A 17178-nucleotide genomic window follows, 5' to 3' on the forward strand; every position below is an offset into this window, starting at 1 on the left:
TCAATAAACTTCAAGTAAAAAAAAAAGAGAAACAATTTAATACTCTAACAGAAAAACTGTAACGGAAAAAAGGAAAGCAAGTTGAAAAAAAGGAAATATGTTAGATGAAATATACAGTAGGCAAACTTAAAAATATGGGAGAAAATATCAGTAACCAGTTAGATCAAATGGAAGAGAGAACTGGTGACCTCAAGGACAGGTCATCTGAAAACAAAGGCAGAGGAGAAACAATAATGAAGAGGAATAAAGACAGCTTCCTGGAATGTTGGGGCAAGATTAGAAGAGCAAACATTTAGGGGTAAATTTGATCAAAGAACATTGTAAGCATATATGGAGCTATCACAATGAAATTCCTTTGTATGACTAATACATACTAATAAAATTCCTAAAAAAGAGCAAATATTCAGATTATTGGACTACAGCAGGAGTTTGAGAATGCCAAAGGGGAAGAACCCTCATTCAAAGAGATAGTAACAGAAAATTTATCAAACCTAAGAAGAATAAAAATATCCATGTGCCAGAGTGTGAAAGGTATCAGCCATATTTAACTCAAATATGTAGACTTTAAGACATATGATAATGGAGCTCTCCCAGGTGAAAGAGATTTTCAAGGAACTAACAGACAAGAAGTAACAGATTGGGATGTCTCAATGTGTCTGACAGTGAACATCTCAACAGAAAACATACAGGCCAGAAGAGAGTGGCATGATATTTTCACAATAAAAATGAAGACGAGATAAACACACGCATGCATGCACAAAAGCTGAGAGAATATGTCTTTACTAGAACTGTCCTACAAGAAATGCTAAAGAGATTGCTTCAAACTAAAAAAAAAGACATTAATGAATAAGAAGAAAACATTAGAAGGTATAAAACACTTTGGTAAAAATAGATATAAAACTCTTTGGCAAATGTAATAAAGTGTAAAAATCTTTGGTAAAACTATACAAATTCAGAATATTCTAACATAAATATGTTATCTAAACCATTCACATCTTTAGTATGAAGATTAGAATAACACAATGCCAATTACATTAATATATTAAGAGAGAAAATTTAGAAAGTTGTAAAATGAGACATCAAAAAATTTGAAATGAATGTAAGAATGAAATGCAAGTATACTGTTTTTATTGCTATATTTTATATTTTGTTTTTTAGTTTTATTGTTACTATCATCTTAAGTTGCTACCATTTCAAAACAGTATGTTACAATCAAAGTAAGTTTTTGTAAGTCTCAAGGTAACCACAAAGCAAAAATTTATTGTAGAGAAATAGGAGAAACACATTCAAAACATACTGAAAATGTGAATTGCTTGAACACAAAAAAGGTAAGGGGAACGAGAGCAAGTTACAAAATGGCTGTAATAAGATGTTATGTATCAGTAATTGCCTTGAAAGTAAATAAATCATAATCTCCAGTCAGAAGATGTAGAATGACTGAATAGATCATAAACTAGATCTAATTAAATGTTGCTTGCATAGAACTCCATCTCTCAGAAAATACCTCACCTGGAAGTGAAGATATTCCATACAAATGGAATCTAAAAGAAAGTAAGGCTTGACATTTTGGCATTATCCTAATTCTAAAATCAGACAAGGACACACACACACACACACACAAACACACATGGATGAAAACCACACGCCATTATCCTTGATGAGCATAGATGCTTAACAAAATGCTAGCAAACTTAATCTGCCAGTACATTGTAAATATTATTCACTATGATCAGTTGGATATTCCAAGAAAACAAGAATGCTTCAGTATACACAAATCAGTAAACATGACATACCATATTAACAGAATGAAGGACAAAAAACATATGACCATCTCAAAAGATACAGAACAGGCATTTGATAAAGTTCAACATTCTTTCAAGCTAAAAATACTGAACAAATTTGATGAATGAATGTATCTCTGCATAATACCATTAGTCAATATATAAAATACTAGTTATATCTTGTATATACTGTAAGAACAGACTTTGAGAGATTTTTCAGACAGTTAAATATTTCTCCTCCTCTTAGCTAGCTAACTTTTAGTCTTTACTGTTATTAGATTATTTTTAAAGTATTTACTAAGGCATGTCACAAGTACAAATAATTGAAGGATAGCTTAAATAAGCAGCATAAACCATAGATCTTGTAATTGGGGGAGCAGGGTCAGGAATTATCTAATGTTTTGAAACTGATATGAACATTTCTGGCAGTGAGATTCATGGCTTAATTCCATTCTTAAGTTAACAAATAAAATATAACGGTGAAAACCTCAATCTATCTTAAGTGATACTTAACAGTTTATGGGATGATCCCACTTTGAGTCAGAGTCCTCTCCAGAGATTTACCTTCTCTCTTTCATTCTATTTTAAGTAACACTTCACAGTTTATGGGATAATTTCACTTTCAGTCAGAGTCCTCTCCAGATATTTTACATTTTCTCTTTCATTGCAGAGTATATTTGAGATACAAACAAAACAAAACATGATATTTAAATAGAATCCATTAATCTATACAATTGTTTTATAGCATTTTATAGCTACTTAATGGCTTCTAATTATGGTCATTTTTCAATAATACTATATATGAAGTGACCACTAACATAAGAAATGGGTGGTTCTTCTTGGAACTTAAGGTACTATATCCTAATATTTCTATAAATATAAGAACAAATAAGGTCAAAGAAATATCATAGTACTAGCAGAAAAAAATAAATGATGACTACTTGTTAGTAGAAAAGATGAGGATACACTTCCAGCAAAGGTACTGCTTTCACAGTGTGTGAAGGGAAGTCAGTACAACCTGAACAAATGAAGAAAAAATCATTGTGGCTGTATGATTTAACTAATTGTTTCCAGAAGGAGAAAACCCACACAAGTGTAACAATGCTGGGCAGAATCCTGGTGTGTTAGGCCACTGACTATCAGAAAAGCATCTGAGTCCACACAGGAATCAGGGTGGCCATGTTAGACAAACATAGGCCCCTGAACAGAAGAGGATCAGTAGATATATAAAAAATGAGAAAAACAATGAAGAAGGTACAATACACCCTACTCTACACGGAATATTTTAATTATAATGAAATTTATTCTTTGAAACCAATCTTTTTCCAATAGATCCCCTAAAGTTATTTTTATTTAATATTATCATTACAAATAATACATATGTAGCTGTAAATTATGGATATGATAGGAGTTATAGTTATTAAAATGCAGATAAATCCATACTTTGTGCATATTCATTTTTACACCATTGTAATATTCAAAATGATAGAACAGTAAATCTTTTCACATGCTGTACATTGTCATAAGCTTTCTTAGCGTGTTACATTATTACCTGTCTACACAACTCCTCGAACAGACATTGTCATCCATCTGTATAGATGACTAAACTGAAGCTTGGAGAGGACAGTAAATTCTTCAAGAGGAAAGTAGTAGGGGGTCCGTTTGATATTTAAGCCATGGTCTGACTCTAGCTCCTATGCTCTTCAATGTTGAGTCTTCTCATAAATGGACTCTCACCCTAATTCCAGAATACAGTTTCTGTGCCTCTACTGAAACATTCCAGTAATGTCCCCTTTTTGTTAATACCAATTATTAGAAAATATTTTCACATAAAATATGGTTTCTTGCAACTTATTCCCAAATTCCCTCTCTGTGTCCTCTAAAGCAACACAGAATCAACTTCCTGTCTAGCCGACCTATGCACATTGCTAAGGCTGCCACTGTATTCCACAGTAGTTTCTCTTTTATAACTAAATATTTTCACTTCCTTCAGTCCTGTAGTCAGTTTCTTATAATCCTTTTCTTCAAAACTGTGCTTTTTTCATGACTTCTCTTAAAAATAGAATCCACCAAACTCTAAGTAAATTGACCTCTCCCAACAAATTAGTAGTAAAATATAAATAAATGAAACTACAATAATGTAATTTTTAATAGTTGTCCATTATGATGGAAACTGCCACTCTTCTAAACTTTGTTATCCTACCTTCAAGCACCAGTCTTATATTTATCAATAACCCATCATGTTTTAAGTGCCTATATGAGAACCAGACCACCACATATCAATAATTATTAATTATTAGCTGTGCATTAATAATTATTAAATAAATGAACTCTCTTTGAAGAAACATTCCATTAGAAGAACTACATTATCCAATGGAATTTTTCTTTTCCCACAGACTGGCAATTTTGTTTCTATGACTATTATGTCTGAGTAAGGAGTGTAGCATACTCAAAATGTACTCTATTAAAATAATGAGATTTTGTCATTTAATTGGTTCAGGGTAACACCCCAGGCCTGTCATCCTTCTTGTATGTCACTCTATCTTTGGATTTTTCTTTAAAAATTATTGTATATATTTAAAGTATGCAACATGGTGTTATAAGAATCACATTTATATTGGAATGATTATTGTGGCAAAAACAATGAACATATCCACCATGGTCTCTGCCTACTTTTTATACTCAAAAATGTCCCATTACTCTGAACAACCATGATTCAGATCAGAGCAGATAAACACATGTTGGAGTTCTAGCCCAACATGCTCCTTTAGCATGGACATCTGGCCAGATAAGGGTAGTCATGACTATGCAGGTTCCCATTGTCTGGAAGAGTGATTCTAACTGGAATTTCCATCCATCAGTCATATTTTGGCGTTCGGAATGAGCGCCTGGAATGAGTTCCAGGATTCCCATGGAATAGAGGAAGCAGTAATTCTCCTGTGACTTAGCTAACAGGATTTTTTGTCTTCACCTTATTTCTGGGAAAGTAAGGCTCAGGGGAGGGTCTCCTTACAAAGATATTTTACTATCTTTGCAACAAACCTTAAAACCTGATCAATGTAGAAAGTCTTTTCTGAATTCTGAAACTGCTATTATCAGAAATCTCAACACTCTTATAGATATTTTATCATATTTCAATACTTTTTGTATCATCTCTTGCTTCCCAGGACCTCCACAAATCCTCATATCCAACACATATTTAGCATGGGTACTGAACAATCCCTTTAAATTTTGTTTCTCTTATATTTGGTTTCCACATGACTCTTCTTTATTCCTGAAAATTTCACTATTACTGTTATCTTTAGGTAATATATCACTTTGAAGTTATCTGTAGATTAATTTGGAACTATGATAAATAACCAAAATTTAAATTGATAATTGATTAATTTTTATATATGTGTACATTGTTGAATGGCTAAAGTACCATAAATATGTATAATTTTCATCAATTAAAACAAAGAAAAATGAAAACAAAAAAAATTATTGGCAAAATTGGGGATCTCCTAGAGAGATGCTGGGTGCAGTAGATACCAGAGTCTTTCAGAATCTCTCACAGTTTCTACTGCTATCCTGAACCTCTGCTAGTGGAAAATAGTCTCTGTTAGTACTTTGGTCTCCAAATGGTTCTCAATTACAATAGTATTCTCATATTCACAACCACCATTCTCTACATAACTCAGGAGTCCTCATACAAAGAATAATTTGGTCACTCATTTGAAGTGACTTGAAGTGTGTACTAGATTTTTTAACTTAAAAATCTCCCGTTTTTCCTTTCTGCTTGCACCTACATGTTTGAGGGTTAAAGACTGTTGCGCAATTAAGTCTTTCTCTGTGAAGAACAGTGATAAGATTTTATACTAATTTTCTTGTTGCTAATACCTTGGCGTTACACACAGTAACCACCCTCTGCTGAAGACATTTTTCATGAACTCCCTTGGTCTACTATCTTGTGTTAGCTTTAGTTTTGATTCATGGTCTCTTGTTTTTCAGCCCATTACCTCCCAAAATAATTTGTGGCTTATTGTTTTCTTTGTCCTTCAAAATTTTATTCAACTCAAATAAAATAATTATTGACTTTTTAAATCAGGTCATTTTCTCATTTACTTTTTATAGCTCATATATGTAGATAAACAAAAGCATTCATGACGCTTTTCACTTTCATGATTTCTAAATTTAGTAGCATAATTCGTCACTGGCTATCTCTGAGATGCATTAAATAGGGATGTGAATAAGAATAAGACAATTCTGATACAATAGTGTAAGTAAAGTTATTTATCATCTTTATGTAGAACTTTGGAAACTCAAGTAGTATAAAAACACACAAGCTATGGGAATATTGTCAGATGGACAAAAAATTTGATAGTTTTGTAGTCAGATAATAACTTTGTTGTTTTGATCATTGTGTAGCTCAGTATCCACTTTACTTATATAATTATAACTGCATATAAATTGTAGAGTTTCTTTTTATCTTAATACTTAGCAAACAAAGAGCAACACTTGGTCAAATGTGTAAAAACACGTAAGTAAAATTCCTTCAACAAGTCAACAAATGACTCAAACTATATTAAGGTTAAAATAAGAATCTTCATGTGGACATATAAATAACATTCATACACAGGACAAGTGGCACAAATCACCATGTACCTTGTATGCTTCCATTTCCTTACTTTCTTTGACAAGCAAAATGGCAGCTGTGAGTAAGCAAACAGGTAAACGTAGTGGAAGGCCCCAGCTACTAAACTCTCACTCATTCAGAGACCAATCACTCTCAGTTGGTTTGATTAGTGATCTCTATTTGCAAATAAATTTCTTTGCACTAATATGCATAAGGAGTGGGAACCCTTAATAACAGACTATAGCAATCTGCAAAAAGCCCAGCACACACCAGAAAGATGTACAGTCAGTGCTAGCTATTTTCCTTCAGGGTAGTCCTTTAACCAATCAGAGAAATTAGATGTTCTTCGGTGTTCCCCTTATTTCATTGGTTTAGAGTTGCACATTGGTTTATAGTTGCACCAAGCATATGCTGATGTATGTGTCTATATATGTGTATGCATATATGCTTTTTGTATCCAGTTACATAGTTCTACATATTTTCTAAATGGTTTTTAGTTTACACTACTCCTTACGGCATTCTAGAATTTCTTCAGCATTGTCTAGAACATATTTATAACTTTAGTATATAGCAGTATTAAATTCTATTAGGCAATGTAGTAATATGGTTGAATAGAAAAACAAAACGGATTGCAGTTATATCTTCACAGAACATGTTTATAAGTAAAGGAGCATTTCTTTTTTCTGCTTGTCCTGGTAGGTTTTAGATTTAGAAGAGTAGTATATACACATTATATAAATTAATTCAAATGTTATAAAAGTATAAATCTCAGGCAGTATACGCAGTCTCCCTCTAGAGGTGGTCACTGTTAATCTTCGTGTGTCCTTTTCCTCCTCTATTATGTACACTTGTGTGGCATGCACACATGTGTGTATGAACATAGAGACATAAACATTTCCAAAGAAAGTCCAATTAATGTTCTGTCCACAACTGTTTGCTCTCTGTCTCTTGTTGGGGCTATTCCAGCAGCACAAGCAGCTCCATACTTTCTTTCTAGTTCCTTCATTGGAGTTGCTTGCCCAGCCCAGCTACGTGGGTGGCTAGCTGCTTTTTACCCCCAAATTGCACACTCCTGCTCTGACTGCCTCTTCTTTTTGATTCCTAAGTTCTCCAGGCCTGCCTTTACTCTGAATTTTCCCACTTTTCCTTCCTATGAGTCCCTGAATGTCCTCGGAGTCTCTACTCTTGTGTTTACCACCATTGTGGGAAGTTTCCTCTCTAGTCCTCATGGTAGCTCCATGTGGTTGTCCTTTTTGGCCAGGGAAGGGAGTAAAGTGGGTCAGACCAAACAACTTGCTTCCCATTTGACAGGTTTACCTTGATATATGCGGACTCCAGCAAGACCTCCCCATGGTGGCTCTGTCTAAGATGATACATGCCAAAGATTATCTCTGTATCAAGGGCACTCAACAGTTTATGGTCCTGGTGAAAAACCCGGAGATTTCCTCCTGAGGTCAGAGAGGCTTGCTAGCAGATATTGACTAAGGAATGGATGAGAAGGAGTAGCAATAGTGCACATTGGGGTTTCCAGGAGGTAGGCAAGGAGTCTGGGCCACATCTTGTCCATCCCTGCCTATGACTGCCATGCAAAGAACATTTCCAGGCAGAAAATTGGTTATGATTTTTAAGAACAGCAAACATGCTGAAATTAACCTCTTCTAAAATATAGGAAGAATATTGGTGAATTTCACCAAATTCACTCTCTTTTGTGTTCAACATGTTGTATTGTTTAAGTTATTGTGAAAAAATGTTAGAAAAACCCTATCAAGATAAATTTGCCGAGTAATTTAGATTGCCCTTTTTCAAATTATTTCTGATATTATCTAGTATGTTTCAAAATGTCTTCTTAATAGTGTATTTTAAAAATTTCTGGTCTCTACAAATAAATATCTGAAAGTAACTCAGGAGGGATCCAAGATGGAAGACAGGATAGGGAATCAGAATTACTGAGCTCTGTGACTCCACAGACCAGTTCAAGATGTGAGTGGTGCACATGGGTAATTCTGATTGTTTCTAGCTGAAAACAATAACTGCCAAAAAATTAGTTGCACATAAAATTCAAGTACTAATGTTTAAAGCAGCTTTTAATTGCACCTAATAGCTGGGAGAACCTTGGCATGGCACAGTCAACAAGGCATGTCTGCCCTGGGGGGAAAAAAAACCCTGGGTATTTCTCCTTTTCTGTTCTTTTTTATTTATTTGTGTTTTTCAAAAGCAGAAGACCCTGGGACATACTGGATCGCTAACCTGTGGAAAGCCTATGAGCACCCTGCTGTGCTGAACCCAGTTCCAGTAAACGTCTGCCTTGAGAAAAGCAGCACACCATTTCTCCCCATTGGCAGGTTTCAAAGCTGCCTGCATAAATCTGCAGACCCAACAGGTGAGCAACATGCACCACATGCAACCCTCCTACCCATCCCCTGAGAATGCACATCCAGTGCAGCCCTTGGACAGATTGAACTCCACCCTGAATAACACTGAAAAGCATAAACAGTAAATTGTAATCTACCACTGACAGTAGGGATGGGGTGGAACGCTGAACCAGCCTTGGAGAAGGGGGTGTGGCAAAGAGCCAAACTCTCAGAGAAACTAAGGAAGGACAAGGAACAACACCTAAGAGTTGTGGTGGGGCAGCAAACCAATCTCCCAGAGGAGCCAAACTATCAGTGAGAAGATGCAAGGTGAGGCACAAAGGCTGAGGGCAGGGGTAGAGTAACAAACAACCTCCCAAAGCAAGGGTGTGGTGGTTCACTGAGCTGGTCTCACGGGACTGAGGACAGTATTCAAAACTGAATTGCCAGACCTTGCTGGAAAGAGTTCTACAGACAAAGTTGCAGGGTAGGGCAACCCAGCTGCCACCTGGTGAAAACAAAAACAGGTTGGACCATCTTGCCCAAACTGGTAGTGAGTTACCTCAAGTACCCAATTACAACCTGTCCTGTGGACAGAAGGAACCAAATACTGCTTACAAGTCAGTCATCTTGTAAGACTACTTCAGAGCTCCTGCTTGTAACGGATAGCCCATAAGATCAAGGAAAGCAGAAAAATAAATCTTCCAATATCTCCCCCCCAAAACTGTCTGACAAGAGGGACAGCACTCTTCCCACAAAACCTAGAATACCAAGTACCAATTCCCGGATTGGGCACCAAAGGATTAAGCCTAGAACTTTTTCCAAGCAGACTGAACTTTTTGTTGTTGTTGTACCTTTTTTTTTTTTGTATTATTAACTTTACCATTACTATTTTCTTATCTGTGCTCTTACCCCCTTCACTTTTGTTCCTTTTCTTGTGCTACAATCCATTCCTCTCCCCCCAACTACTCTTTCTGCTCCTTCTCATACACTCTCTCTCTGTCTTCACCTCCCCTTCCTATTGTTCCCAACCTGTCACCACACTACCCCTCTATCCTGCACATTCACAACCCACTGACTAGCCTACTGTACCAACTGTACACACTCTGAAACCCCTGCAATCACTGACATAAGCACTCTCAATTACAACAGTGGAAATATACCCAAACACACAAAAGGAGAACAAAACCCAGCTGACCCCATAACTCTTTCTAACCCATCACAACCCTACTCTTTCTGCACCACCTTTACCAATTACCCAAGTTTGTATCTCTAGCCAAACAGCCATTACCCACCCTCAACTCCCACTTTTTATAGATATTATCACCAAGGAATTATCTACACAATATGTAAACAACTGGTCTGGCACTGAACCTGTGAATTTGTTATTGCTAATTATATCTCCAGCCCAAGGACAGAAATAGCACATCAACCTAGCTAACAAATAAGCCAGTCACTATACAAAAATTAAATCAAGGGAAAGAAAACAGGCAATTTAAACCATGAACTAGTCAACCAGGAAGATAGTTTCACAGCACCAATTAGAACAATGAAGAGAAGAAGTCAAGTAAACTACACTCCTCAAAAAAAAAAAAAAAATTCAGTAGCAGATTTAATAGAAAGTGAAGAAAATGAATGCCCAGCTCCTGACCCTTAAAAAACAGTGATAAATGTCACTAATAAGCTCAGTGATGTCCACAAAAAAATCTCTCAAAGAGGAAATCATGGGAGTGATCACTGAGAAACTCATAGAGAAGCTACAAGACACTGTTAATCAGAAAGTACAAATGCACATAAAAAATTCCAAGACACCACAAATAAAAAACTTGAGAAGACACAGAAACAACTAAATGATCTCAGAGAGGACTTCATCAAACACCAAAGTGAAACAAAGGAGACTATAAAAAAAGAGATATTTGAAATAAAAAAGACAACACAAGATATGAAAGAGGAGTTGAACAAAGATATAGAAAAACCTAAAAAAAAAAAAAAAAAAAAAAAAAGAATCAACCAACCAGAAATCCTGGAAGTAAAAAGTCCTTTAGTTATATAAAAACCACAGTGGAAGGACACTCCAGCAAACTAGAACAAGTGGAAGACAGAATCTCAGAGCTCAAAGATAAAATACATATTAAAGAAAAAACAGAAGAACTCTTAGTCAAACAACTCAAGAGCTGTAGAAGGAATATACAAGAACTTAGCAACTCCATCAAAAGACCAAACCTGAGAATCATAGGCACTGAAGAAGGATAAAAGGTGTAACCCGAAGGGATATGTAATATATTCACCAAAATATTAATAGAAAATTTCCTAAATCTTGAGAAAGAATTTTCCATTCAGGTAAAAGAAGCATCCAAGACACCAAACAGATTTGAACAAAATGGAACCTCCCCACAGCATATTATCATTAAAACAACTAGCACAGAGAACAGAGAAAGAATATTGAAGGGTATAAGAGAAAAAAAGTAAAGAATTTATAAAAGTAAACCCATCAAAACAACAACAGCAGATTTCTCAGCAAAAACCTTAAAAGCAAGAAGGGCATGGAGTGAGGTATTTCAGGCACTGGAGGAAAATTATTTCAGTCTTAGGACATTCTACCCAGCAAAACTATCATTCAAAATTGATGGAGGAATAAAAATCTTACACAATAAACAGAAATTAAAACAATATGACCACCAAGCTAGCACTACAAAAGATTCTACAAGGAACTATGCACACAGAAGATGAAAGCAAATAAAATCATCAGAGGATGGGAAGGATTAAAACAGGAGAAGAAAAGGCAAGTAATCAGAGAGTAGTACTGATTCAACACCACACATTCAAATACTTAAACAATAAAAACAACTAAATGGCAGAATTCACCACATACCCATCAATATTAACACTGAATGTCAATGTATTCAACTGTCCCATCAAAAGAAAATATTTCAAAAACTGGATTAAAAAGGAAGATTCAACAATCTGTTGTTTCCAAGAGACCCATCTTATTGTCAGAAATAATCATTGTCTTAAGGTGAAAGGCTGGAAAAAGATTTAGAAGCTAATGGCCCCCAGAACAGGCAGGAGTAGTAATACTTAAATCAGACAAAGTACATTAGTCAAATGAGACAAAGATGATCACTTCATACTAATAAAAGGAACAACACATCAAAAGGAACTAACAATCATCAATCTATATACCCCAAAGTTAGTGCATGCCACTTAATCAAATATACACCAAAGACTTAAAAGCCTATACAGACTATAACAGAGTGGTAATGGGAGACTTTAATATACCTCTATCAACAATAGATGGGTCATCCATACAAAAAAATCAACAAAGAAAACTTAGAACTAAATGACACCATAGATCAAATGGACCTAAATGATGTCTAGAGAATATTTCACCCTGCAACAGCAAAATATACATTCTTCTCAGCCCATGGAGCTTTCTCCAAAATAAACCATATCTTAGGGCGCAAAGAAAGCATCACGAAATATTACAAAACTGAAAGAACCCCCTGCATACTCTCTGTTCACAATGCACCAAAACTAGAACTCAACAACAAAAGCAGCAGCAGAAAATATGCAAATAATTGGATGTTGAACAACACATTGCTCAATGATCAGTGGGTCATAGAAGAAATAAAAGAGGAAATAAAAAAGTTCCTGGAATTTAATGAAAACAAAAACACAACCTATTAGAACCTATGGGACAGAGCAAATGCTGTCCTAAGAAGAAAGTTTATAGCCCTGAGTGAACATATTAAAAACACAGAAAGATCTCAAATAAACAAATCTCAAATAAACAACCTAATGCTACATCTTGCACTCCTAGAAAAACAAGAACAAGGTAAACCCCAAAGAAGCAAAAGTAGAGAAATAAAAATAAGGGCCAAAATTAATGGTCAAAAAAACCATAAAAGAATCAATGAAACAAAATGCTTCTTTGAAAAAATAAATAAGATTAACAAGCCCCCAGGAAAATCTGATGAAAATGAGGAGGGAAAAGACCCAAATTTGTAAAACCAGAAATGAAAAAGGTGAGATAACAACAAACACCTAGGAAATGCAGGGAATCATCAGAGAGTACTTTGAGAAGCCATATTCCAATAAATTGGAAAATCTTGAAGAAATGAACAAATTTCTAGATCCTTATGACTATAAAACTGAACCAAGAGGATATTAACAACCTAAACAGATCTATAACATCTAATAAAGTTGAAGAGCAATAATGAGTACCACAAAAAAGATAAGTCCAGGACCTGGCAGATTCTCCGCTGAATTCTATGAGACCTTTAATGAACAACAAATACCAGCACTCCTTAAACTGTTCCATGAAATAGAAAAGGAAGGAACATTGTCTAACTTATGCTATGAAGCCAGTATTACACTCATCCCAAAACTGGACAAGGACACCTCCAAAAAGGAGAACTATAGGCCAATCTCCTTAATGAACATAAATGCAAAAATCCTCAATGAAATAACAGCAAACTGAATCCAACAACATCTCAAAAAGATCATTCACCATGACCAAGTCGGCTTCATCCTAGGGATGCAGGGATGGTACAATGTATGCAAATCAATAAATGTAATATAGTACATTAACAGAAGCAAAGACAAAAACCACTTGATCATCTCAATAGAAGCAGAAAAAGCCTTCCCATTGATAAGATTCAATACCATTTCATGATAAAAGCTTTGAGTACACTAAGAGTGGGAGGAATTACCTCAACATTTTAAAGGCTATAGCTGACAAACTTACAGCCAACATCATACTCAATGAGGAGAAATTGAAACCATTTCTCCTAACAGCAGGAACAACAAGTGTGCCCACTCTCCTCACTCCTATTACACATAGTCTTGGAATACCTATCCAGAGCAATAAGGCAAGAAGAAGAAATAAAAAGAATACAAATAGGTAAAATCTGCCTGTTGACAGATGACATGATGTTATAAGTTACAGACACAACCTGCCCCCCCAAGAACTCATTGACACCATAAACAACTTCAGAAAAGTATCAGGATACAAATTCAACTTAGGAAAATCAGTAGCCTTTGTATACACCATCAATGAGCAGATTGAGAAAGAATACAGAAAACAATTTCAATTTCAATAGTCTCAAAAAAATCAAATACCTAGGAATAAACTTAACAATGTATGTGAATGACCTCTATAAGGAAAACTACAAATCACTGAAGAAAGAGATCAAAGAAGACTACAGAAAGTGGCAAGATCTCCCATGCTCATGGACTGGCAGAATCAACATGGGAAAAATGGCTATACTTCCAAAACCAATCTACATGTTCAATTCAATTCCCATCAAAATTCCAATGACATTTGTCACAGAGATTGAAAATTTTACCCTGATGTTCATTTGGAAAAACAAAAGACCACAAACTGCCAAGGTAATACTGAGCAAAAAGAGCAATGCTGGAGGTAGCACAGTACCTGACTTCAAACTACACTACAGGGCCAAAGCAATAAAAACAGCATGGTACTGGCACAAAAACAGACGTGAAGACCAGTGGAACAGAATAGAGGACCTGTATATGAATCCATGCAACTATATCCACCTAATCTTTGACAAAAGTACCAAAAATATTTGATGGAAAAAAGACAGCCTCTTCAACAAATGTTGCTGAGAACAGTGGTTGTTTGCCTGCAGAAAACTGAAACAAGATCCATGCCTGTCACCCTGCGCTAGTATCAACTCAAAGTGGGTTAAGAACCTTAACAGTAGACTTGAAACTTGAAGATAGTACAGGAAAAAGCAGGGAGTACATTGGAAGCAATAGGTATAGGCAAGGACTTCCATAGTACAACTCAAGCAGCTCAACAACTAAGAGAAAGGATTGACAAATTGGACTACATGAAATGAAAAAGCTTTGCACAATAAAAGAAACGGCTTCTAAATTGAAGATGACACCCACAGAATGGGAGAAAATCTTTCCTAGCTATACATCAGACAAGGGACTTATAACCAGAATATACAGGAGCTCAAAAAAATTAAACTACCCCAAAATCAATGATTCAATAAAAAAATGGGCTACTGAACTACACAGACCTTCTTCACAAGAAGAAGTCCAAATGGCTAAAAATATATGAAAAAATGCTCACCATCCCTGGCCATAAAGGAAATGCAAATCAAAACCACACTAAGATTCCACCTCACTCCTACTAGAATAGCTACTACAAAAAACACCACCAAAAACAATTGTTGGTGAGGACGTGGAGAAAAATGAACCTCATACACTGTTGATGGGAATGTAAGCTAGTACAACCTCTGTGGAAAGCAGTATGGAGGCTTCTTAAAACACTAAAAATAGGTCTGCCATATGATCCAGCAACACCAGTCCTAGGGATACACCTGAAGGAATGCAGCTGAGGTTACTACAAAAGCACCTGCACACCCATGTTTATTGCAGCACTATTTATAATAGCTAAGCTGTGGAAACACCCAAGATGCCCAAGGAATGGATTAAGAAAATGTATTTACATGCAATGGAATTTTATTCAGCCTCAAAGAAGAATGAAATTTTGTCATTAGCAGGTAAATGGATGGAACTGGAGAACATCATCTTAAGCAAAGTTAGGCTCAGAAGGTCAACAATCCCATGTTTTCCTTCAAATCCAGATTAAAGACCTAAAACAAATGCAGTGATACTATTGGACATGGGTCACATACTAAAGGGAGGCTGCACACGGGATGTATAGGAAAGAGGAAACAAAAAATTTGAATGGGATTGGTGAATAAACTGTATAGGGATGAATGCAGTAATCTTAAATTGGCAGAGGCCGCTATGGGAAAAAGGTACTGGAAGAAGAAGTAGTGAAGAAGTCTGGCAGAAATGAACCAATTTAGGTGTTGTAATTCACAAATACATGGAAACAATATAAGGAATCTCCCTGTATAGCTGTCTTTATTTCAAATTAGCAAATACTGCATGTTTTTCTTATTATCTTTTATGTTTTTTTCTTCACCAAAACAGGCAGAACAGGTTCTGCCTGGATGGGGGGGTAAGGAGGGAGGTGGCTTAGATAATGTATATACATGTAAGTAAATGCAAAAATGATAAAATAAAATAAATAAATGAAAGTAACTAAGGATTGAAATTGAATTTTTTCTTCAAATAAAAAATATTTATCTCAATAATTGGCACCCAAATGTCTTGCCCTTGTAAAGAACACCTTTCTGATAGCCTGAGGAGGAAGAGATTAGGGAAAAGAAAGGTGACAAACTCAACATAAGGACTCAGTAAAATTCAGTGGGGAGGGATTTAGAAGAACATACAGGAAAGCTTTGTAAACTCAAGCTGCTCCTCATTTAAATTCCAACATTCTTCTTAATAAAATACTATAATTATAGTATGACTTCTCTTTTCCCTTATATTTTTCCTCTAATCATTTGAATAGATTTCTAAGGCAAACTGATATCTTAGTCTCACATTTAAGGAAAGAAAAATAGAAATTAATGTCAAATGTCTTACATCCCCAAATAAAATACAAATATAATAAGCCATCATTAATGTGGAATGAGCAAGACTCATGCAAATACTTCAATTTCAGCTGCCTAAATCCAGAATGTTAAGTCTGGCTTTTCATAAAACAGCTATTTTCAAAGACAGAAAATAATTAGGCACAGAATAAAAAATGAAAAAGTATATATTTCTAGACTTTATGTATATCTCCAAAATAACCCAACATAAAATTTGTCCTTGTGTGAAGGAAGAATTATATTTCAAAAGGACCTTGCTGTATAATAAGACTCTGTAGCTGAGCTTTCTGTTTGAAGCTGAAGGAAAATAGAAACACCTCTGTACTAATCCATAATTTAAAAAAATGAAGGGCCAACACAAGATATGAGAATCTCCAGGTAGGCTAGTAACCTGCCATGGTAGCAGTGCTCCTGTAGTCACTTTTGTTGTGGAATTGTCACTTTTAGAAACTGCTTTTCTAATAAAATCTTGATAATTTTTATAGTTGAAAAAATTACCTGAGACACAAGTTACATTTTTTTCGCCAAACCTTAACACTAATACATTGCACTAAATGTGGTTTACACATCTTCCTTTAGAAGCCATATATGCCATTAACCAGAGCAAATTGTATCACAGTGTCTTCCACTTGCAGAGAGAAGAATAATTTCCCCAGAGGACAAAGTAATCTACCCATTTTATGTCGCTTTATGTCTTATTCTTTTACAGCTCACTCCTTCTTTCAGTTTTGCCATGCGAAACTTTCATTAGCTTCCTGATAATGAGAGCATCAGAGGTAACATTTTTTAGAACATCTGTGGTCAACAGTGCTTTTATTCTATTCTGCCATACCAAGGGTGTTTTTGAATACATAATGCAAAAGTGAAATAATTTTCCTTCAGAATATAATGGAAGTTTCTCCAAAGCCTTCATGCTGACATTAGTACTATTATGGACTACTAAGCTATCT

The 17178-nt window shown here is 35.3% G+C and overlaps 1 protein-coding gene across 4 annotated transcripts in view; it reads left to right on the top strand.

The window, feature by feature from the left end:
- Dsel (dermatan sulfate epimerase like) overlaps positions 1–17178 on the top strand; it is a 306490-nt gene that overhangs the window by 132389 nt on the left and 156923 nt on the right. The window contains exon 4 of one of the 4 annotated variants that reach the window (XR_012447000.1): positions 8615–8776. The exons of 2 other annotated variants lie outside the window; for them this stretch is intronic. The gene's annotated coding sequence lies outside the window, so the exon portion shown is untranslated. Of the gene's footprint in view, positions 1–8614; positions 10754–17178 lie in introns of those variants that run through there. One more of the 4 variants, XR_012447001.1, reaches the window with a different exon arrangement.

Source organism: Castor canadensis, chromosome 4, assembly GCF_047511655.1.
Source record: "Castor canadensis chromosome 4, mCasCan1.hap1v2, whole genome shotgun sequence".
In the NCBI taxonomy this organism is placed as follows: domain Eukaryota; kingdom Metazoa; phylum Chordata; class Mammalia; order Rodentia; family Castoridae; genus Castor; species Castor canadensis.